The 24998-nt window shown below is 43.4% G+C and overlaps 1 protein-coding gene across 2 annotated transcripts in view; it reads right to left on the bottom strand.

Annotated features, from left to right (window-relative positions):
* Positions 1–24998, bottom strand: part of GUK1 (guanylate kinase 1) — a 68942-nt gene that overhangs the window by 39112 nt on the left and 4832 nt on the right. The window contains exon 1 of one of the 2 annotated variants that reach the window (XM_030197404.1): positions 3698–3824. The exons of the other annotated variant lie outside the window; for it this stretch is intronic. The gene's annotated coding sequence lies outside the window, so the exon portion shown is untranslated. Of the gene's footprint in view, positions 1–3697; positions 3825–24998 lie in introns of those variants that run through there. 2 annotated transcript variants of the gene reach the window in all.

The following is a 24998-nucleotide window of genomic DNA, read 5'->3' as shown; positions in this document are numbered from 1 at the left end:
GCAGCATGGAGTCCTACCTTTTCTGGATTTGGGACTGGTGCCGGCAGCTGCGTGTGAGGGGAGAAAGATGCTTTTACAAGTAGATATGGGAGAGGGAGCTTAGCCGCCAGACCTTGAACAGGTGAGAGAGAGAGAGGGATATACACTTCCTTCTCCTTCCCCTTTGGCTTTGGCAAGGAGGAAGTGACCGGCTGCACAGCAGGTCTCTTCCTCCTCCTGCTCTGACTTAGACCCAACTGTTTTTACATGAACCGCATGGTTCACATAAACAATCAGGTCTAAACCGGCGCAGGAGGAGGAAGTGACCTGCTACGCAGTGTTTACTTCCTCCCCTTCTTGTTGTGCTTGATGGCTCAACAGTTGGCTTGCACAATTCAGAAAAAAATGTACTACCGGATCTTGTGAGCCGGCTCTAGCACACTCACTGTGCATCTCCTTTTGCGGCACCCTTGTGAGTTTGCCGTGGTGCACAGTTTGGGAAATAGTGGCCAAAGCTATTTCTTTTGCACCACTTCTCTTCTATGGGGTGGGGGTTGGGGTGCTTGTGGAAGTGACCCTCTTGTATGCAGCTTTTTTTTTTTTTTATAAATGTCTCCCTTCCTGTCAGTAAATGAGCCAATCACTGCTCATGTACTGACAAGACAAGGGGAGTGGGAACATTTTGGCAATGAGCTGCAGATTACACTGTTTGTTTTTGACAGACCATACATTTTAACATGGCAGTAAAACGCGATTTGAAAGCGCAAAACCTCTCCACGAAAAACTACATTGGCTCCCAATCAAAGAACACATCGCCTTCAAAATCTGCACCCTGGTTCACAAAATCATCTATGGAGAAGCCCCGAGTTACATGATAGACTTGATTGACTTACCAATTAGAAATACATCCAAATCAACACAATTTTATCTAAATCTGCACTACCCAAGCTGCAAAGGACTTAAATACAAAACAATTTACGCATCTATTTTTTCCAACATAAGCACACAACTGTGGAACGCATTACCAAAAGCCTTGAAAATGACGTTAAGACCACCTAAACTTCCGGAAATCACTAAAAACCAACCTGTTGAAAAAGGCATACCCTACCGATCCAACTTAAATGCCTAATCTCTGCAAAACAACCAAACTAAAGCACGTAATGGACATAACACAACTCTTCCGTTCTCCGATTCCCTAATGTGGCTGTTCTACATGAACTTGATCTTACCACATCACCCTGTATTTGTTCACACCGGAGCCTGCAAAGGCCTCTCCGGTACTATGTAAGCCACATTGAGACTACAAATAGGTGGGAAAATGTGGGACACAAATGTAACAAATAAATAAATAAATAAAAATTTGCATGCTCACTTACTTCTGCATCTCTATGGTAACTTTTTGCGGAAAGCTTGCGTTAGAAGTGGCGTGTGCTCAGCGGCTCTAACACGTGGCTTTCTGCATTGACTTCGGAGTCTGGTGGATTCCAGACAAACATAAGAAGGTGAGGGAATAACTAGTCTAGGTGGCCAATATGGAATAATGAGAGAGGAAAGAGAGGAAAGATAAGTAGGAATACTAGCATTTAGTGCACTGTGAGTCAACAGGAAAATCTTGACAGTATTTCTAAATTTCACCAGCAGCCAATGATAACGAACAAATAGTAATCATACTTAAGGGCATGACACAGTAAATGGAGGGCAGTGTTTTGTAAGGTTTGCAAATGTACAATTGAGGGGTTTGCCATAAATAGAATGCTGAAAAGAGCTCCAGTCATCAACAGATTTTTGATAAAAAGAAAAGACAGTTGCTCTAAAGAGGGGACTTTTTAGATAAAGATCTATCATTTAATGACCAAATCTCTTCTGCAGTTTGCACAGAATTTGCAAGACTCACAAAGGTCTTACAGCCAAAGGACAGGCAGAAAGTGATGATTTAGCAGTTCTGCTTCAAACACTTGTGTTTTCCAGCCTATCGTAACTTGATTGACAGTGGGCTGCCAAAATATCAATTGTGTAGACTGCAATGAATTCAAAATACTGCCACCAGACTGTTTGAAAAAAAAGGTGCAGGGTCATGTTATACCACTATTGGCAGAACTGCACTGGTTTCCTATGGGGCAGCGTATTGCATTTAAAATCCTTTGCTTAACTTATAATAAGCTGCATGGCAACAGACCCCAATATTTGATGGAAATTTTGAAAAGTTATGAACCCAGTAGAAATGTAAGATCCTCTCAACTGGAATTGTTAGAAATGGCAGGCAGGGTGAAATTGCGGGGACATCACTAGTCTGACATTATGGAACTTTATTCTTTGTGATCTAAGAAAGCCAGAGTCTCTCTTAATATTTAAGAAAGCCTTGAAGACCTGGCTTTATCAAAAACTTTTGTTTTTTTTCTGAGAGGAAAGCAAGGGCATCTAGATTAAGATGTTTTATATAATTTAACGTGCAATTCTGATAACTGCTACAAGTTCTGTAGCTTGATTGTTTTATTGTAAATTGCCCCGAGCTATTTGGTGAGGTAAGAGATCAAATCCTGTAAGGGAAATGGGACTTGATATACCACCTTTCTGTGGTATTTTGCAACTACATTCAAAGCGGTTTACATATATACAGGTACTTATTTTAACAAAACATGGATTAAGGTATGTAACGATTGTTAGAATAACTACTTAGCGAATGTAGTTGTGAGCACTATAAAGCCTGTTTTCACAACACAGGAAATTGGAGGTATAAAAGAGAGAGCTCAGCATCATTCAGCACTCCTAAGTATTGAAAATGATTCTTGGTAGATACCGGAGAACCAAGAAAGTTATCAGCAGGAGGCGACCCAAAATCCAGTATGCTATTCTTTTTTTTTTTTTAACACTGCAAAAACAAATCAGGCGCTGATCGCAGAGACATTACTGTGTTTCTAAAGGGAGCAAAAATATTTTGCTTCTGCTTACTGAAGGAAAAGTGATGGAAACAAATGCTACCTAATGCTGGCTCAATTCTACAGAACAGGGCTAAGCCGGCTCTCTCTGCAGAGCATTCACTAGCAGCACACGTTTCAGACTCGCTCCCTTTGGGCCAAGTCTGAGAGAAAACTGCTGTCTAACCAAATAAGGAAACCAGTTCTTTCATAGCCACATTTTCTCAATGAGTATACAGAACGTGAGATTGGAAAGCAAGTTCTAAGAATCCAGTAGCCACTTGCACACATGGGGGGATTCTTCAGCTTAGCTCTCAGTCTGCTCTATGTCGCTGATCAAAAAGCAGGGACAGGGTGACTTACAGATAAGTGGGACAGCCTCAGACCCTAGTGGAAATAAGCAGAAATCAAAATAGTATCATACAACAGAAAGGCAGAATCTTTCCTGGAGTTGTCACAAGCAGAGCCCCAGTACTATACAGGAAAAAAGGGAGTTTTCTGAAATCCAGTAAATAGTTCACCAAGTACCACTATCACCTCACCCAGGTTCTTTCCAGATAATTCTTGCAAGGAAAAGCTTCCTACTGCAAAAAATAAAAAGTTTCAACTCAGTTTGCTTACAGTTCTTTTTACAGTAAGCTGTTCCACACCTCATTATTTGTATCCTGTAGCATTCACTACACAATCCTGGAAACAAGGAAATGGGAAGACGTGGCTATTTTACAGACACGCCCAAAAACCACAACAAAACCAACACAGCTAAAGTACTTTCACCATACAGTATTTGTGCTGCACATACTCACCCTTAACTCTCTGTTTTCTGGCGATTAATATGTGGAGCACATTACACAGAGATGATGAGAAGCTGAACTGTAGAAATGATAAGTCCTAGGACAGCAAGGAATAAACTCCAGGTCACCAGGCAGGCAGATTTTTTCTCTCCTCCTACTCACTCCCACTGGCAGCACACGCCCTGGTGACGAGGCACTTATGCCATTCTCTCTTGCAATGCCACAGGAATCACAATAACTCCCTAATCTTGCAGACCCTTCCCGTTTGGACAGTATTTACTACTCTGATGCTCAGTTTGTTTTACTGGACTATTTGCTAGTTCAGACATCATTCACTGGATAAATAATACAAATAAGGATAGTTTGATGTCCATCAAACTTAGTATACCCTCTTCTCCACCCTTCCCTCCCCTCAGCTTCGTAGGACAACTGAGTCTGTGGGAATTGCAGACTCCCACAGGTGGGAACAATTTCTTTCTTTACTGCAGGGTGAGAAGCTTTCATTACAGAGTGAGAACAAAAAAGCTCATAAGCATGAAAATAGAGAGTTGCATACAGCTACAAACCCAGACATAAAGCATTGATTCAAGTTACACTGTCTAAATCTGTATCAACAGGCATATTGTAAACATAAAAAAAGCTTTTTGCCTGGCAGCCTAAAGACAACACACCCTGATAAATGAATCAAATGTGTGTAATGTTTTTACCTGTGTAGACATGGATGAAATACATCTGTATTCACTAAAGTGGCCTCCTTGCTTTTCTTAAAACCCACCTCTTCAATGTCGCATTCGGCACCTAACCATTATACCTCTATTCAGGAAATCTAGACTGCCCCAACTTGACATTTCATTCTTTAGATTGTAAGCTCCTTTGAGCAGGGACTATCCTTAATTGTAAAACTGTACATCGCTGCGTAACCCTAGTAGCGCTTTAGAAATGTTAAGTAGTATTAGTAGTAAAGTAGTCTGCAGCAAGGTGAATAGTGTCAGACCACAGACTCTCTCCCTACAGACAGTGCAGCTTTGCAGACTTAGCAAGTACCCAAGAAAGGACTGCTCTGTGAATGTTAGCAAGTGAAATCAGCACAACGCATTTAAGCCCTTGAAGAGGATCTGAGATCCAGAACAACAGAGCTTCCCAAATGGTGGGTGGTGACACCAAATGGGGTCACAAAACCTGCACTCGGGATCAGAACCTAGGTGGGATCTCTACAGGAGCATCATTATTCTGCACCTCCATTTAAATCAATTCAATTCAAATCAATTCTTGTATACCGCTAATATCCCCTTCCCAGGGTTCAGTGCGGTTTACATTCTAGGTGAGACAAAAGCAAACTGTGTCAGTGTGAAGTTTGAGAAACATTAGAGACCACTAGATTAATGCATGAGACTAAAAACATTAAGGAAAGGACAATGGACGATAGGGGGTAGAAGTCATGATGGATTGCTAAGAAGCAGTCTTTGGGAAGAGAAAGGTTTTTAGCCTCTTCCTGAAGTTGAGGTAGCTGTTTTCTGTTCCGAAGCTCCAGGAGGTCACAGAATTGTATTTGTCCGCAATCATAAGGCAAAGCAACAAAAAGATTGGCAAGTACTACAGAACACTGTTGCTGTTTATGAGATGTTCTCCTCCTAGTGGCAAGTCACAGAAATGCAAACCTCATTCACATCTGCTCACGTGAATGGGCAACCTGCTCCCAGCAAGAACTCCTGGGGGAATTCTGCTAACAAAACAAAAATCTGCACAGTTTTTACATATTCTGCAAAATTCTGCACATCTATATTAGTAACTTGTTTAAGTAAGATTCCCCCATAGGCAAGACATACAACTGAGTTCGATTCCCACTTCAGGCACAGGCAGCTCCTTGTGACTCTGCCTGCCATGAGTAGGAAAGCGCAGGGTTACAAATGTAACACAAGTAAAATAGATACTATTGGAGATTCTACATGGAATGTTGCTACTATTTGAGATTCTAGATGGAATGTTGCTACTATTTGAGATTCTACATGGAATGTTGCTACTATTTGAGATTCTACATGGAATGTTAATAATGTTGCTATTCCACTAGCAACATTCCATGTAGAAGCCTGCCCTTGCAGCCGCGCAGGCTTCTGTTTCTGTGAGTCTGACGTCCTGCACGTATGTGCAGGACGTCAGACTCACAGAAGCAGAAGCCTGCGCGGCCGCATTGCTGATCTGCAAGGGCAGGCTTCTACATGGAATGTTGCCAGTGGAGGAGTAGCCTAGTGGTTAGGGTGGTGGACCTTGGTCCTGAGGAACTGAGTTTGATTCCCACTTCAGGCACAGGCAGCTCCTTGTGACTCTGGGCAAGTCACTTAACCCTCCATTGCCCCATGTAAGCCGCATTGAGCCTGCCATAAGTGGGATAGCGCGGGGTACAAATGTAACAAAAATAAAAAATAAATAAATCTTGCGACGCTGTAGAAATGATTATTAGTAGTAGAAGTGGAAGGCTTCTCCATACCCCAAGGCCAGACTACACCAGCTTTCTCCTTGCTCAAGCTCGGACAGCCTCCAACCTCGGAGAAGTCCCACTCCCCCAACTAGCATGAAACCCCCTTTCTATGCCTACTCTCACCCCCCCCCCAACCCCAAGAAGATTCAATCCCCAGTATTCTCTGCTCCCTTTCGAATATGAACACCCCTCAAGCTTTCTTTCTATCTCTCCCTGTCCTCTAGAAAGACCCTTAGTTTTCTCTCCATACCTCTCTTTCTCAAATCCTGCCCAGACACATCCCCCTTCTGCCATCACTCATTTTTCTCTCTCTCTCACACCTTAACCCAACATATATACACAGCTTTCTCTAGAACTCCCTCCCCTGGAATACACACCTCTACAGCTCTTTCAACCCCTCCCCCCATCAGATAATCATTTTTCTCTTCCTTATACCCTATCCCCTGCACCCCTCCCCCATAGCTCTCTTTCTAAAAGTCTTCTTTCCCTCTAGCACACACATACATATAGCTCTTCCACTCTTCCTCCCTCAGCTCCAGTGTTGCCAGGTGGGCGGCTTTACCGCCCAATTGGGCGGTTTTCCGCGACCCGCCGCGGGAAATTTTTGCCCGCGGTGGGTTGCGGTTTTTTGGGCTTCTTTTTTGTTTTTTGGGCGGTTTTTTTGGCGGTTTTTTTGGCCGCGGGGGGCGGGGTTAGTGACGTTCAGGGCGGGGCCGATGACGGTGGGGGCGGGGTTTGAGTTTAGGCAGGTTTTGGGCTGGATTTAGGCTGGTTTGGGTGGGAAAAAAATTTTCCACCTGGCAACATTGCTCAGCTCACATACAACTATAACTCTCTCTCTATCTCTCTCAACTACCTCCCCATAGTTCTCATCATTCACTACCCACCCCATACACTCCCTATAGCTCTCTCACACTTGCCATGCCCCTATCACAGAATACAGCTCATAGCCCTCCCCCATAACTTTCTCAATGACTGCCCCCCCATATATCTCTTCAACTTCTCCTTCCCTCCCTCCCAGCCCAGAGACACCCAGTAGCGCCAGTCTCACCATGGAGCAACTGCCCTGCTTTTCAGCCCCTACAGATTTATGCAAATGAGGCCTACACAATAAACCTCTACATCCCCCATAGATCCACTGCACACATACCACCTCTCTTCCCTCCTACAGTCTCTATCCCCCTTCCCCCGCATACAGACAACTGGCTCTCCCCTCTCCTGCAGAAGTCCCCCACACACAGGACCTCCATGTAGGAGCAACCTCCCCTCCCCCCCAGCATCCCACAAGCAGAAGTGTAGCTGAATATCGGGTTGTGTGCTCCTCCTCCTCCTCCTCCTCTGCTACTGGAGGAGTAGCCTAGTGGTTAGTGCAGCCGACTTTGATCCTGGGGAACAGAGTTCAATTCCCACTGCAGCTCCTTGTGACTCTGGGCAAGTCACTTAACCCTTCATTGCCCCTGGTACAAAATAAGTACCTGAATATATGTAAACCGCTTTGAATGTAGTTGCAAAAACCTCAGAAAGGCGGTATATCAAGTCCCATTCCCTTCCCCTTCCCTTCGGCACTGAATGCAAACTTTGAACCCCGGACACTAGAGCCCCGTGGTTCAAAGTTTGCATTCAGTGGTGCAGTGACAGAGGAGGATGCAGCCTGAAGTGCAGTCACTTTCCTCCTTCTCAGTTTGTGGTGATCAGCACCAGGGAAAGGGTGCTTCCAAGTGGAACTGGGATGGGGAGGGGTGGGGGGCGGTGGGGAAGGGAAGATGTATGCATGCATGCTAGAAGGGAAGAAAGGGGATGGATACGGAGCAGTAATATGAGTTGTTACTGCATCCTGATCTCAGGGCAGAAATTCTGCAAAGTACAGTAGTGCAGAATTCCACCAGGAGTAGCCAAGATAAATGCACATGGATTCAGAAGCAGATCCACAATCTTACAACCAAGTATGAACCTTAAATATCCACTGCTGATCTCTCAACTCTGTTTTATTTATTTATTACATTTGTACCCCGCTCTTGCCCACATACAGCAGGTTCAGTGTGGCTTACATAGTAAAAAGAAAGCATTTTACATGGTAGAGAATAAATCAAAACAAGGAAATGTAGGAAGAGTATTATAAACTGTGATGATCATAACTACTTACATTACGAAACGTTTTACAAAGGATATGTGAAAAGAATATTATGAGCCATGTGGTTTCAAATACAGCATTCAATCATGTTTTATTCAATCATGTTTTATTACAAAATATAGAGATTGATTCAGGGACCTGGTCTCAGTTTTGGGTCAGAGCAGGGGATACTGTTGAGGAATCTCTCATGTAGCTTGGGGACAGGAAGCCTCAGTCTTTGAACAGCCATATTCGGGGTTCTCAGTTAGGTTCTGGAGCAAGCTTAACTCCCTCAGCAGCCATCGCCGAAAACGGCAGAAAATTCAAAATGGCATCTTCGAGCTAAAATCACCCCGCTGAAACCAGCGACTGCGGGCCCTCCCCGGAGGAGCTGAGTACCGCTCTTACCTCAAAAGACCGAGTCCAAGAGCTCCAGTCACGCTGTAACTCAGGAAACGCCTCATAAATAGTAGCGCTGAAAAAAACTTCTTTTTTTTTTTTTTTTAACGCTGTGAGGAAAGTTGGAGGCAAACAGCTACAGAGGCACTCCGGAGGCCGCGGGGGAGTGGAAAAGGCAGGGAAAGGGCGAACCTATGTGCCTGCATCCACTTAGGGGGAAGGGTAAGGCAGGGAAAGGGCGAACCTATGTGCCTTTAAAGTGGGCTCCACTTAGCCACAACACCCCTGCTACAACTGGCAAAAGCACAGGAGCCACCCCAGGCAGAATCTTCAAGGAGCTGAATAAGCTGCATCCAACCCTGCTGGGAGATAGAGAAATACTGAGAGGCAGATGGAGCTAGTCGTCCTAGAGGCACTATGGCTTTCAGTGTTCTCTATCTCCCCCTGCTGGTAGGTGGACACAACCCATTCGTAATGGATTCATCTGCTGCTGATGACAAGGAAAACCCCATTACAGAACAGGCAGAATAAACTCCCAGAGGGAAAGCAGCGCAAGAATTCTCAAAGAATAATCACATAAACCTGCAGAAGGATCGACGCAGGAACAGCGCAAAGAGAACTCAGGCCTGAGAACGGCTACAGTGGAAGAGTACCAGCAAGCAGGAATGGCATGGCTAGGGAGCCGCTGAAGAATAAAGTCAATCCAATCAACTGTACAGTGCTGTGTATGTCTAGTAGCGCTATAGAAATGATAAGTAGTAGTAGTAGTCAAAATGCAAAGGACTGAAAATTGCACAAAGAACATCCTGAGAGATGGAGTGGAGGAGTGGCTTAGTGGTTAGGGTGGTGGACTTTGGTCCTGGGGAACTGAGTTCGATTCCCACTTCAGGCACAGGCAGCTCCTTGTGACTCTGGGCAAGTCACTTAACCCTCCATTGCCCCATGTAAGCCGCATTGAGCCTGCCATGAGTGGGAAAGCGTGGGGTACAAATGTAACAAAAAAAATAAATGACAAGAAACCACCAGAGACCAGGCAAGCTAGACCTGCCTGAGCATAGAACAAATAGCTACCTCCGACACTAGCCAGGGCAGAACTCAGACCTTGCACAGAGGAGGCAGGAGAAGACAGGAAACAGTAAACTGCACACAAGCATGAAGAGCCCCTACTGAAATTCCCAAGAGGCACTGAAGTCTGCGAAATGCAGACTGCAATACTGCTAGACAAATGAGCCTCACCCCACAAAGTTGTAGGAAAGCACGCAGCCCGTTACCACATCGGTAACGCTGGACATACTGGAAAAAGAGCTGTACAGTCTGTCCATCATCCGCTAGGAGACAGAGAAAATACTGAGTGTTCCAGGCTGCATAATATCCTTAAACTCCTTAATATCAACTATTTTCTCTCTCTCCTTCCGCTGGTGGATGGACATAACTCATTGGTCTGGATTGGTCTAGTACTGATGACAAAGAAAGCCCTCTTATTTCTCCTCAGCTGTCTCTTCTCCAAGCTGAGGAGTCCTTATCTCTTTAGCCTCTCCTCACAGGAGAGTTATGCCATCCTCCATAATTTTGATCACCCAACTCTGTACCTTTTCTATATTTCCACCATATCGGGGTTTCTTTTACGATGCAGTGACCAGAATTGAATACCATAATCAAGGTGTGGACGCACCATGGGGAAAAAGCCAAAAGGTGGCAATATGGTATTCTTTATTTTATTCTTGCTTTCCTAATAATTCCTGACATTCTGTTTGCTTTTTTGGTCACACTATACTGAGCAGAAGATTTTTACATATTTATCCACAATGACATCTAGATCCTTTTCCTGGATGGTGACTCCTAATGTGAAACCTAGCATCGTGTAACTATAATTTGGATTATTCTTCCCTATATGGACCACTTTGTACCACATTGAATTTGATCTGCCATCTGGATGCCTGGTGTCCCAGTCTCTCAAAATCTTTCTGCAATTTGTCACAATCCATGTGTGATTTAACTACTTTGAATAATTTGAGGTTATCTGCATCTCTTGAACAAACTACTACACACTACGCCGCTCACCACAATCAATACTGACATCCCATCTGCAGACAACCTTGCTAAATACTTCAACGAAAAAATTACTAACCTACGCAAAACTCTACCTCAGGACAACCCAGACATCGAAAACTTCATCAATGAACTGGACCCAACCCCTGATGAATACCCAGCGGACCACATCTGGGCAAATTTCAATCTCCTCACTGTCGAATCAGTTACCCAGGCGATCAAGAGGTACTCCAACAGCCACTGTCAACCTACCCCAGCTACCTAATAAATTCCGCCCCCCATTGCTTCATAACAGACCTTACATCCCACTTAAACTTCTTGCTTCAACAAGGCACCTTCGCTAAAGAAAAAGGCAACATCCTACTGACCCCAATATCAAAAGACACCAAGAAAAAAAAGAAATGACATTAACAACTACCGTCCAGTAGCATCTATCCCACTGGTAGTCAAATTAATGGAAGGCTTGGTAACCAAACAACTTAATGAATACATAGACAAATTCACAATATTACACGAATCACAATCAGGATTCCGCCCTCTACACAGCATCGAAACAGTACTACTTACTCTCTTAACTAAATTCAAGCAGGAAATAGCAATAGGCAAAAGTATACTTCTCCTACAATTTGACATGTCCAGTGCATTCGACATGGTCAATCATAATATATTACTAAGACTCCTAGACTACTTCGGAATCAGTGGAAACACACTCGAATTGATCAAGGGTTTCCTAACCACTAGAACATATCAAGTGAAAGCTAGCACAAACATATCATCAGCTTAGAAACCAGACTGCGGAGTACCGCAGGGATCACCATTATCACCGATCCTTTTCAACCTCATGATGACCCCACTAGCCAAGTCCTTATCCACCCTTTCATATATGCTGATGATGTCACAATTTATATCCCCTACAAACACGGTTTGGCAGAAATCACCATTAAATCGAGCTCAGTCTGAACATCATGGACTCAGGGGCAAACGCATTCCAATTAAAACTCAACACAGAAAAAACACACTGTCTCATCATCTCATCCCAATACAACACATATAAACCCACAAACTTAAACACCCCAGGTTATACCCTTCCGATCGCAGACAGCCTGAAAATCCTCGGAGTAACAATCAACTGGAACCTCTCACTAGACAACCAAGCGAAATCCACCATAAAGAAAATGTTTCACTCAATGTGGAAACTAAAACGAAACCATTCTTCCTGAGGGAAATATTTTGTAACTTGATACAATCAATGGTACTAAGCCATGCAGATTACTGCAACGGAATCTACGCGGGCTGCAAAGAACAAATTATAAAGAAACTTCAGACCGCTCAAAACACAGCAGCCAGGCTTATATTCGGAAAAATGCGTTTTGAAAGCGCCAAACCCCTCCGAGAAAAATTGCACTGGCTCCCAATCAAAGAACGTATTGTTTTCAAAATCTGCTCCCTGGTCCATAAAATTATTTACGGCGAAGCCCTGAGATATATGACAGACCTCAAAGACCTGTCAATCAGCAACACAACAAGATCAGCACGATCATACCTAAATCTCTACTACCCAAGCAACAAAGGACTCAAATACAAATCAATGTATGGATCCAGCTTCTCCTACATAAGTGAACAACTATGGAACGCACTGCCAAAAATAGTAAAAACAACGTACGACCACCTAAATTTCCGGAAAAAATAAAAAAAAAAACTTGTTCAGAAAGGCATATCCCACCGACCCAACATAAGCACCAGAGTACCTGCTACACAACAAAACCAAGAACGTTACGGACACACCCCAATCCCCCCCTCCTCCCTCTTATTGGTCCCCCAATGTATTTACCATAGATGAACTTTATTCTACCACAACCACACCTGTGCTTATTCACAGCTTGTATTTGTTCATACCGGAACTGGTGATCGCCGTTACGGAACTATGTAAGCCATATTGAGTCTGCAAATAGGTGGGGAAATGTGGGATACAAATGTAACAAAGGTAAAATTATGTATCTTACCTGATAATTTTCTTTCCATTAGTCTGTATAGATCAATCCATAGACGAGTGGGTTATGTCCATCCACCAGCAGGGGAGATAGAGAGCAATCTTTTGGCTCCCTATATATGGTCACGTGCAGGCACCAATTCCTCAGTATGTCGATACCAAAGCCCATGGACCTTGAGAAGTTCTCCTGTGACTGACAACTCATTAACCCTACAACCGCCGCAGCGGGAGGAACTGAATTGATTAATTGGCCCTGCCACCGCAAAAGTGGGAGGAACTCAAGCAGCTCACTTAAACAGATTCGCCCCAACTCCAGGCAAATCAGGAAACTTAAACTTGTTGAAGTTGAACTTGACTTGAATTAGAAACTGAACTTGATTTAGAAGTTGAAGTTGCCTCTGAAAGACCCCAAACACAAGTAAACAAATACACCACCGTTTTCTGGGCGGGGCTATGGATTGATCTATACAGACTAATGGAAAGAAAATTATCAGGTAAGATACATAATTTTACCTTCCATAGCGTCTGATAGATCAATCCATAGACGAGTGGGATGTACCCAAGCAGTACTTATCCAGGGTGGGACTGAGAAATCCCAAACAGCAAAACCGAGGTATCAAACGCCACATTAGCCCCTTGCGGCCATGTCCAGGTGACAGAGTTTGGAAAAGGTATGAAATGACGATCAAGTCGCCGATCTACAAATCTACTCCAGAGAGATGGATCTCGATTCTGCCCTAGAAGCCGCCGAAGCTCTCATAGAATGAGCCTTCCGATGCGCCGGCGGCGATTTCCCAGAATGTCTGCTGAAGCGAAAACTTCCTTGACCCCACGAGCCCCTGAAGGCTTGGATGCCTTGTGACCCTTCTGAGGTCCAGCAAACAAAACCAAAAAAGATGATTCATTTCCCGGAAATCATTAGCACCTCCAAGTATCTGAAGAGTACTCGCTTAACATCCCAGCATTGAAGGACGAAAAAACTCCTTCGGATCATCTATTCGGCACCAATGGAGACAGAGTTGTTGATTCACATGAAAACGAGAAGCAACCTTTGGCCAAAAAAGGAAGGTACTTTGTGTATAGAGACACCCTCTGCCGTGAACTGCAGGAAGGGGTCTCAACAAGACAAGGCGTGAAGTTCTGAAACTCTTCACGCCGAAGAGATTGCCACCAGAAACACAGACCTCAGTGTCAGAACCTTCAGAGAAATTTGAGAAAAAGACTCAAAAAGAGGCTTCTGGAATGCCCGCAGGACTAAGTTAAGATGTCACAAAGGGATGACCGAGCTCCGGGGAGGTGGCAGTTGGTTAACACCCCTTAAGAATCGCACAATAACATGAACGAGAGAGAGACCCTTCACATGTCCTCTAAAGCAGGCCAAGGCCGCTACCTGTACTCTAAGAGAACTGAGAGACAGTCCCTTTTCAAGATCCTCCTGAAGGAAGGTCAAGATGGAGGCTACTGACGCCGAAGCGGGAGAATGGATCCCGCTGCACACCAGGACTCAAAGGTGTGCCAAACTCTGGCGTAAGCTGTTGGTGTGGAGCGCCACCTCGTTCTCCACATGGTGGCTATGACTCGGTCTGGAAAACTGAAACTGTTACACTTCAGTTGAGTCCTACCAATAGCTAGGCCATAAGACCACATGGGAATGGGCCCTGAATCTGAATTGGGCCCTGGCGCAGAAGTCCTCAACTTGAGGAAGATGCAAAGGCTCGCTGAACAAGAGCCCCATCAGGTTCGCATACCACGGGCGTCCGGGCCAATCTGAAGCCACCAGCATCACTCGCCCCGGGTGCAGTTCCACCCGTCCCAGACTCCTGCTCAGCATGAGCCAAGGGGGAAACCTATATAGAAACTCTTCCACAGGACATAGCTGAAGGAGGGCATCGATTCCCAGAGTATTTTTGAGGCTTGGTCGTAAGAAAAAAATGGACCAAGTAAAGTCGCCCAAGTGTTCCTCAGGGACGCCCTTCTTTTTTCCATTATCGCTCGAGGATGCCCATCTGTTAGGCACACCCCAGTCCCGCCTTCGCTATGCATCCGACACGCCCCCAGGAACTTTGGTCGTCCCTGCTACGGAAGCAGTTAGTGACGTCCAAAATCGGTTTTCGATTATGCCAATTTGGGCGACTCTGAGAGAAGGACGCCCATCTCCCAATTTGTGTTGAAAGATGGACGCCCTTCTCTTTCGAAAATAAGCCTGTTAGTCATCTGAAACCTATCACTAAAATCATCTAATAGTAGATCAGCAATTTCCATTTTTCAATTCTTTCAGCACTTTGGAATACAGGTGATCTGCTGCTCTCTAGTTTGTTGATTTGCTAGATTACATCTTCTAGGTTCACTGAAATTTGTTTCAGTTCCTCCTAAACATTAACATTTTCTGGCATGGCTAGCTCTTTTATATATTCCTCAGTTAAGACAGCAGATGGAATTAATTTTGTCTCTCCACTATGGGCAATGAGGGGTAAAGCCTGTGGTAAAGAGGTAAGAGGGTGGTGGCTGGGAAGAGAGAGAAACAAGAACAATTCTAATTAACCAATTCTTTAAATAAATAAAACTTCACAAAACCTGTCACCACATTTTGCTTTACAGATGGATGTCAGGATAACTAAATACCAACATATGATTCACCACATCAAATGTCTAATGCAAAAGTGATTCACATACAACAAAAATGTCCTGAAAAGAAACATAATATGACAATTTTGCTACAAAGGCTTTTAAAAGGAGCCAGAGGTGAGGGCACTGAAATGTATATATTTTATTGCTCACTAGGAAAATCAGATCAAGACAAATCCTTGTTTGTAACCACTGTACTGAGCTACTGTAGTAGAGACTTCTTAGAGTCATGTGCCAGGACAGCCCCGTTGTTAATCAATAAGATAATCCTTGCGCCAAAAGGAGACACAAATTTAAAGTGTAATGCCGTAGGGAGTATGCAATAGAACTCTGTTTAGTATGGTTTTTGGAAAAAAAAATTTAGGGTGCTTGTTAAAAAGCCATTTGAGTGATGCAAAAAGAATTTACAGCAACATGAGCACAATAGATATTGCTCCCAACAGTAAAGTCAAGCTATTGTCATGCACAGAAACCCAAAAATGCCTTGGCTAAATGGATTTTGGAATGTTACTCAGGAGAAGCAAAATAGTGTGAACATGTTCAGTGGAGAATGCTTACTTCTCTTCTCTTGGTTCCTCCTGCTGGCTTCCAAGATGTATGCATGTAAGCCTGTCACAAAAGTTATTTGGTAGTGCAGAGAAACCTACTACAGTTCAGAAGAGAAGACAAAGGGCATTGAAGTTCTTCAGGAGAGCAGAAACCTGGCACGAAGGCTCATTTACACCCTACTGCCTTGTGCACAAGGCACTTCAAAAAGCGGAGTGAAAGGACATGGCTGCGCACAGAAATGTGGAAATCAATGTGGAAATTAAAAAGAGTAAGACCATTCTTCCCAAGAACCGTCTTCCGTAATCTGGAAATGTGGAAATCAATGTGGAAATTAAAAAGAGTAAGACCATTCTTCCCAAAAACCGTCTTCCGTAATCTGGTACAATCATTAGTACTTAGTCATCTAGATTACTGCAACTCACTCTACACTGGATGCGAAGAACAAATACTCAAAAAACTCCAAACAACCCAGAACACGGCAGCCAGACTCATATTTGGAAAATCAAAATACGAAAGTGCCAAACCCTTACGAGAGAAGCTACACTGGCTCCCACTCAAAGAACGCATCACGTTCAAAGTATGTACCCTAGTACATAAAATCATCCATGGTGATGCCCCAACCTGCATGTCAGACCTGATAGACCTACCATCCAGGAATGCTAAAAAATCTTCCCGCACATTCCTTAATCTTCATTTCCCCAACTGTAAAGGTCTAAAATACAAATTAATGCACGCATCAACTTTTTCCTACATGAGCAAGCAATTTTGGAACGCATTGCCACGTAACCTAAAAGCGACCTATGAACTGACCAGCTTCTGTAAACTACTAAAGACCCATCTCTTCGACATGATATACCACAAAGACCAAAACATGTGAAACTCCCACATATATCTAGAAATGTTAATAATGCCTTCTGTTTTAGCATTATCATTCAACCCAAAATCTTTCTGTAATACTAAATGTTTACCCTCTTCTCATTTCCACTATCCATGATGTATTGTAAGCCACACTGAACCTGCAAAGAGGTGGGAAAATGTGGGATACAAATGCAATAAATAAATAAATAAATAAATAAATAAATACTCATTGGGAGTGTATCACACTCATTTGAAAGCTGTCTCACTCTCTGTGCCCCTTCTGTCACTCATCAGAACCTCAGTGTTAGTACACGGAACCTGATCATTGCTCTCATGAGTCAAGCCAAGAGGAGAAATGTCAAGTGACCCTACCAATAGGAAGAAATACCTTCCTGCATACTGCCTCCCCCTACTCCATCCCTTTTTCCTGTACCTACAAAGTACATGTGCTGTGATCCCTATGTGCATATTGCTCACCTCTAAGTAGAGGTCAGTTTTCAGCTCTGAGAGTTTACCCATGTTATCTCGACTCTGTTTATCATTTTAGAAAGAAAAGCAAATAATCATTTTAGGCTACTTTTTTCAGTTAAAAGCCATATGACACTTCTGTTTTTCTACATTTATATCCCAAAGTCTGGAAAATCTTACTCTGGAATGATTCACCCTTGGCCCCTCTGCAGAACAGATCATTCAAGGGGGTGGACTCAGGGAAGAATCTGGTCATTTTAACTCAGAAGGGCACCAGCATCTGACCTCTTCAATGTCGCCTTCGGCACCTAACCTCGTCACCTCTACCCAGGAAATCTAGACTGCCCAACTTGACATTTCGTTCTTTAGATTGTAAGCTCATTTGAGCAGAGACCGTCCTTCTTTGTTTATTTTGTACAGCGCTGCGTAACACTAGTAGCGCTATAGAAATGTTAAGTAGTAGTAGTAGGTCCACCCTGTAGTGTAATCACTGCAATGCCTGAACTCAGACCAAGATGACTGGATGAATTCATAAAAGCTATGGAGGCTCGAACTGCTCTTCAGCGTCATGCCTCCAAATGCCTACCATTACCTTTGGTCACAGAAACAATGTCAACAACAAAGACCTTTGCCCTGTGGTAACCCTTTGCTTGGAAAGTTATTTGCCTTGCATAAGATAAAATTGGATTTATTTTGCTCAGATGTGTGCCAGTGACTTTTCTCTGCCACTTACTTTTTGCCCTGTTTTCTCTTCCTGCCCTGTTGCTGCTCTAAGAAAGTTTTGTATATTTGAAGGAAAAGGACTGGGAAGGTCCCACTAGCTAGTCACTTGTCCATACAGGTAAGCCCTCTCCCCAGTCTTGAGAGTCCAATACCAGCACCTCAAGAAACATGGTTTAACTCTGGAAAAATATCTGCGTCTGTCAATATGAAAGATATTTACTACAATAAAGCCAAAAGACCCTTAAAACAGAGAAAGCTCAGATCCCACTTCCTGCTTCTCCCACTGTCCCCAAACCCCTTTTAAGAGAGTCAGAGAACTGGGGACAAATGAATCATCAAAATGAAGAAGTCTATAAACTCAGAATCTGACCTGAGATCACCCAGCAAAACCTAAACAGACCCTAGCCAATTGTCTAGCATCCTGTATCCGGCTCTGTTATGAGCAGACTGGCATCTCTTAGCTAGCAGAGTCAAACCTCATCAAGTCAGACACACTGCAATTTGCAGAAATAGTGCATTTGGTCAAACAGTATTGAACAACCTGTATTTGATCTGTTCCCCAGTCACTTCAATTTCTAATCAAGTCACTTCTTAATAATGACAGAAGAAGGACAGAAGCAAGACAAGCCTAAACCAGACCTAAACATTCCCATCTGCAAACTCAATCATGTGAACACTCACAAGACAATTAGAGGGAAAGAGAGTGTGAAGAGCTTTCCCAAGGGACATCAGAACTGTGAACTCTAATAATTGCCTGACAGTTTTGGTCCAGGGATTACAAAAATACCAAGAAAGTTCTAGTACACCATGAAGCAAGGTGTTGATGAGTTGTGTTCACGTTACTAAGAAACTATAAGAACTAAACTGCTTAGCGCAGGAAATGAGGAATAGCAAGGGATTTTTCAATAAGAACACGCAAGGATTACAAACCCAAATAAGAGAAAGCTTTATATGCACACATTCAGAGCCCAAGTTGCTAACCTGAAATAGGTATTGTTTTCATTAATACTCAGCAGGATTAATCAGACACACAAGTGGATGATGTCATTGAGCATCACCAACTCAAAAGGGGCCTGCGGAGAAACTACACGTGGGAAGGGCCATGCATGCTCAAAGTTTTCACACTAGTTCCGAATTCTGGGAGAGATATTGCACCCTGCTATGCAATGACACCATCCACTTGTGTGCCCAATTAATCCTGCTGTCCGCAGAAAATACCTGTTACAGCCAGGCACTTAGCTTTTCCATCAACAGGTAGAATAAATATAATCAGGCTCATAAGCAGGTGACTTGCTAGCTCATTATTAAGAAGTGGCTTGATTAGATATTAAAGCAACTGGGGAACAGATCAAATACAGGTTGTTCAGTACTGCTTGACCAAATGCACTATTTCTGAATATTGCAGTGTGTCTGATTTGATGAGGTTTGACTCTGCTAGCTAAGAGATGCCAGTCTGTTCATAACAGAGCCGGACACAGGATGCTAGACAATTGGCTAGAGTCTGTTTAGCCACTGGAATGCCAAGTCTGTTGGTGTTGAAGGAGTCAAACAGCTGTGCACATTTTCTGATAAAAGAACAGAATGAAAGAGATAATAAACAGGAAAATTTTTGCAGTACAGCATGGATGGATGATCTCACATGGATGCATGAGTGGTTTAGAATTATATGTAGGTAGTACTAATTCTTCATTCACACGGAAAGGTGTGACCACCTTTGACAAAAATTTGGGATGAGTTTGTAGTACTCTTTTTATTATGATGAAACTGAATTTTAAGGTTCGTACGAGACGAAGGCTTTAAAGCTCACCGATTCTTCTAGCTAAAGAAACTTCCAAAGGCTTGAATTGCAGTTTCATAACAAGAGATGAAAGGATGACTCTGGTAGCATAGAACAGAGAGCAGGTGAAAACCTGGTTCTTCTCCCAAGTCTTTAATACATGCGGTGACTATCCACTCAGTCCACACTTGGCCCACCTACCCACACACTGTAACTTAGACCACTTCGTCCTATCTTACTCAGCTTTTATATGTAATCAGCCTTCACTGCTGTAATTGTCTATTGCTTATGTTTGATTTATTCTTACTGTACACCATCTTGACTAAATTCCTTCAAAAAGGCAGTAAATACATCCTAATTAATGCCCATTAATAAAAAAAAAAAATAGAAAACTGGCCATTTTACGGCTGTGGAAACAATGGTCTCAGCGCACAGAAAAGATCCACGTAAGGGTGCGCTAAGGCCAATTTTTGCCGCAGCTTAGTAAAAAGATCTCTAAGAAAGGCCAAGAGTGGGAGAGAAACCTGAACTCCTCCGGGTAATCTCGCCAGGGCTAGAAGCAGAAACAAAGGGCCATGGTCAGGACAGCCCCCCCCCCCCCCCAACTCAACTGCCTAACTCAACTGGGTTCAGTTCTCCAAATGAAGCCAAGAGTAAGCTGCAGATTCAGTTCAAGGCTGCACAAAATACACATTGACCATCTGGAGAGAGAGAAAAACCAAAGAGGAGCTGGCTGCACAGTGCATTCTATAGAGCAAGGCTCACAAGCATTTGTATAACATCTAGACCAAATCTCAAAAAGGCAACCACTGCTGTAAAAAGAAGGAAAACAAATTAATCTTGGCCATGCAGCACCCAGGATTTAAAAAAAAAAGTGCTTCCTTATCATCCACCAGACCAGTTCAGATGAGTTGGTTATATCCCACTACCAGTAGATGCAAACAGAGAACAAATGCTTCTCTGTTTGCATCTGCTGGTACAGGGATATAACAAACTGATCTGGACTGGTCTGGTGGATGATAAGGAAGTACTTTTTTTTATCCTAGGTGCAGCATGACCGAGATTAATTTGTTTTTCTTCTTTTTACAGCAGTGGTTGCCTTTCTGAGATTTGGTCTAGAAGTTACACAAGGCCACCGCTTGAAGTTACTCATTAAGATTTGGAGAGAAGAATGTATTCTCTCCCCCTTGAAATCAAAACTTAAATTGTTATGCATTTTTCATCTGGAGTAATGCTTCCAAATTAGTAAATTCTGTGCATAACTAGCAATAAGGAACTGACTGAACAAAATATCAGAAAATTAAAATTCGAAGTCCAGCTCAAAAAGGGGCATGCTATGACTTATCTGCAGGATAAACCAACCACATTACCTAATATATATTTTAAAAAATGGAGAAAGAAGACCTCAGAAACTTACCAACTGCACTACTGTGCTACAGGTAGAAGCAAATATAGTCGTATATCAAAAAACAAAAACCCACAATAATCCTGGGTCCCCAGTCTCAATTAAAATGCTGTATTTCAATGCTTTTTGCAGCAGTTTGAATTAAGACTGCGGACCCAGATAATCGAAGAGGCAACATCACAAAGCTCCCGATGAAGCAATCCACAATGAATTCTGCTTAAGAAGCAACAATTATATGCTGGTTCATTGAGCTTCTGAAGTCTTTTCCTCCTGCCATAAGTGGAATATATTGGTGAGATTGAATATCTTGCGATTGCTTATGTTGGAAGAATTCATTTAACAAGATATAAGCCAAGAGAATTTGAGATAACTTATTGTGCAGTACCATATTATCCTGGATCACCGTGTTTAACAAATGGAGGGTTGCCATCTTCTGGTCAAGCAGAACCTGTTTCCTAGCATGTTAGATCAGAGACCTCTTGAGGTCCTGGACCTTCTCTGAGAGCTCAAAGAACTAGTTATTGAGAACTCAAGGGTAGTTATTGCAGTCCAAATAGAGTCTAAAGTGACAAACAAACTTAACTAAAAGAAATTTCCGATCCAAGGAGTGCCTACCTCAATTCTTCTGTGTTTGTTTCAGCCTTTATCAAACTCCCAACAGAAGCCCAAGGACACAACATAGGGAAACTGCAGAAAAGCACATGCCTCATGCACTCTCCCAAAAGCCCCTGGACAGCATGCGAGAACATGCCAATATAAACCAGAGCCCCACATGTGAAACACAGAACTAGGGCACATACCTTACAACTCTCCATACAAAAAGAAATATTCAAATTGAGGTAAGCAACCCAAACTCCCCTCATTCCCAGGCAGTTTGAGAAGTACTTAACTAGAGGAGTGTGGTAGCCGTGTTAGTCCACTCTTAAGGTTATCAATAGAAATCAAACAAAATAAAACATGGAAAAGAAAATAAGATGATACCTTTTTTATTGGACATAACTTAATACATTTCTTGATTAGCTTTCGAAGGTTGCCCTTCTTCGTCAGGGCAACCTTCGAAAGCTAATCAAGAAATGTATTAAGTTATGTCCAATAAAAAAGGTATCATCTTATTTTCTTTTCCATGTTTTATTTTGTTTGATTTCTATTGAGAAATACTTAACAAAATTCAAAAAAAAAAAATCTAACTAAAGGCATAATCACCACTCTGCAGCATTAACTCCCAGGATTCAAACATCAACGTTCCACCCAATGAAAGAAATAGCACTGCAAATATTACAACAGTTACAAGAACACCAGTACACCTCTTGGGAAAACAAAGCAAGCTTGGTTTTCAACCCAGTCCTTAGGGACCATCTAGCCAGTTGGGATTTCAGTAGACCCACAATGAATATGAATAAGAAATATTTGCATGCACTGGAGTAGATGCATAGTAATATATTTCATGTATCTTCAGAAAACCCAACTAGCCAGATGGCCCCTGAGGAGGGAGCTGAAAACCACTAAGAGCTGCTAAACCACTATCAGCCTCTACACTGGATCAATACCTCAGCGCTGGTCAAATAAGTGCCACAAAGCATTATCTTAACAGACACCAACCCCTAGATTCTATAAATGGCGCCCAAATGATCCATTAACAATAATTATCTGTTAATTATCGCCTAATTGGCTCTAATTTGGATTTGCGTACAGATCTGGATGTGCAGAATTCTATAAAGAGTTACGCCCAAATCATCTCATGCACAGCCTAAAAGGGGGCATGGTTGAGTCAGGGGCATCCCAAAGAATTACCCTCAGTGTTACAGAATTTGGGGGCTGCGTGCCCAAGTTGCCAGTACTTACAGCAGCTTTCAGTTGGTATAAGTCCTCACGCCCAAAACTGGGTGCAGGAATAAGTGCTAAGTTCTTTTCTGTAAAGTGCACTCAGCCCAGATCACCCTTTATAGAATAATGCTGAGCGCAAATTTTTCCCAGGGCCCACATTTACTAAATCCAACCCCAAAAGGGTAACAACTCTAGTACAACTAGAGAGTAACATCACAAAATAAAAGAAAAAAAAACAGTAAATCACATTCTAACTAATCACAAACTAGAAACAGAAGTACACAGGCAAAAATTGAACTAGAATCCGCAAGAATCTTCACTTTGTATGCAATAAACACTGGAGAAATAAAAACCGGAATGTATTTTTCCCGTATTGTACAAAACTAAGATATCCAATATCCACATTTCATTGTTAAATCACGAAAAATATTTCAGAAGTCTCACCTAATTATATAGTAGAATTTAGGGCTCCTTTTACAAAACCACGGTAGTGATTCCCAGCGAGGCAAATGCGACAAAGCCCATTCAGTTCCTATGGGCTAAGGCTTCATTGCATTTGCCACACGGGAATCACTGCTGCACCTTTGTAAAAGGAGAACTTATTCTGCAAGATGTAGATATTTATTTATTATTTATTTGTTGTATTTGTATCCCACATTTTCCCACCTATTTGCAGGCTCAATGTGGCTTACAATATTCCGTCATGGCATTCGCCAATCCAAATATCAGGCGACCCTCAGGGGGAGGAATGCTGGCTTCGGCTTAACGACTGGTAAGCCTTCCTCAGCTGAGAGGTGCCCAGCTCTACCACCGGCTGCCTTTCAGGTGCTGTGGAGGACTTGCAGCTCATCTGCATATCCTTACAGCCTTCTCTGGGGTGACACCCAGGTCCACTCCAATCCACTCAGGGCCTCCGCTCTAGGTGCCCAGCGCTCCCACCAGGCGCTGTGGAGGACTTGCAGCCCTTCTGCATTTCCTCACAGCTGTATCTGGGGTGACTCCCAGGTCCACCCCGATCTTCCCAGGGCCCTCGCTCCAAGTGCCAGGGTTTCCAGGTGCTTTTTGGCTAGGATCAGGCGACCCTCAGGGGCAGGAATGCTGCCTTTGGCCTAACCCCTGGTAAGCCTTCCTCAGCTGAGAGGTGCCCAGCTCTACCACCGGCTGCCTTTCAGGTGCTGTGGAGGACTTGCAGCTCATCTGCCTATCCTTTACAGCCTTCTCCAGGGTGACGTCCATGTCCACTCCGATCCACTCAGAGCCTCTGCTCTTGGTGCCGCGATGCATTTTTCTCTTTACATCTATTTTCTACTACTACTACTATATAGCATTTCTATAGCGCTTCAAGGCGTACGCAGCATAGTAACATAGTAACATAGTAGATGACGGCAGAAAAAGACCTGCACGGTCCATCCAGTCTGCCCAACAAGATAACTCATATTTGCTGCTTTTTGTGTATACCCTACTTTGATTTGTACCTGTGCTCTTCAGGGCACAGACCGTATAAGTCTGCCCCGCACTATCCCCGCCTCCCAACCACCAGCCCCGCCTCCCAACCACCGGCTCTGGCACAGGCACAGACCGTATAAGTCTGCCCAGCACTATCCTCACCTCCCCACCACCAGCCCTGCCTCCCAACCACCGGCTCTGGCACAAACTGTACAAGTCTGTCCAGCATTATCCCTGCCTCCCAACCACCAGCCCCGCCTCCCGATCTTGACTAAGCTCCTGAGGATCCATTCCTTCGGCAAAGGATTCCTTTATGCTTATCCCACGCATGTTTGAATTCCGTTACCGTTTTCATTTCCACCACCTCCCGCGGGAGGGCATTCCAAGCATCCACTACTCTCTCCGTGAAAAAATACTTCCTGACATTTTTCTTGAGTCTGCCCCCCTTCAATCTCATTTCATGTCCTCTCGTTCTACCACCTTCCCATCTCTGGAAAAGGTTCGTTTGCGGATTAATACCTTTCAAATATTTGAACGTCTGTATCATATCACCCCTGTTTCTCCTTTCCTCCAGAGTATACATGTTTAGTTCAGCAATTCTTTTTTGTATCTTG

Source organism: Microcaecilia unicolor, chromosome 1 (genome assembly GCF_901765095.1).
Source record: "Microcaecilia unicolor chromosome 1, aMicUni1.1, whole genome shotgun sequence".
Lineage (NCBI taxonomy): Eukaryota > Metazoa > Chordata > Amphibia > Gymnophiona > Siphonopidae > Microcaecilia > Microcaecilia unicolor.
The sequence above is the reverse complement of the archived record's forward strand: the minus strand, read 5'-3'. Positions and strand labels throughout refer to the sequence as shown.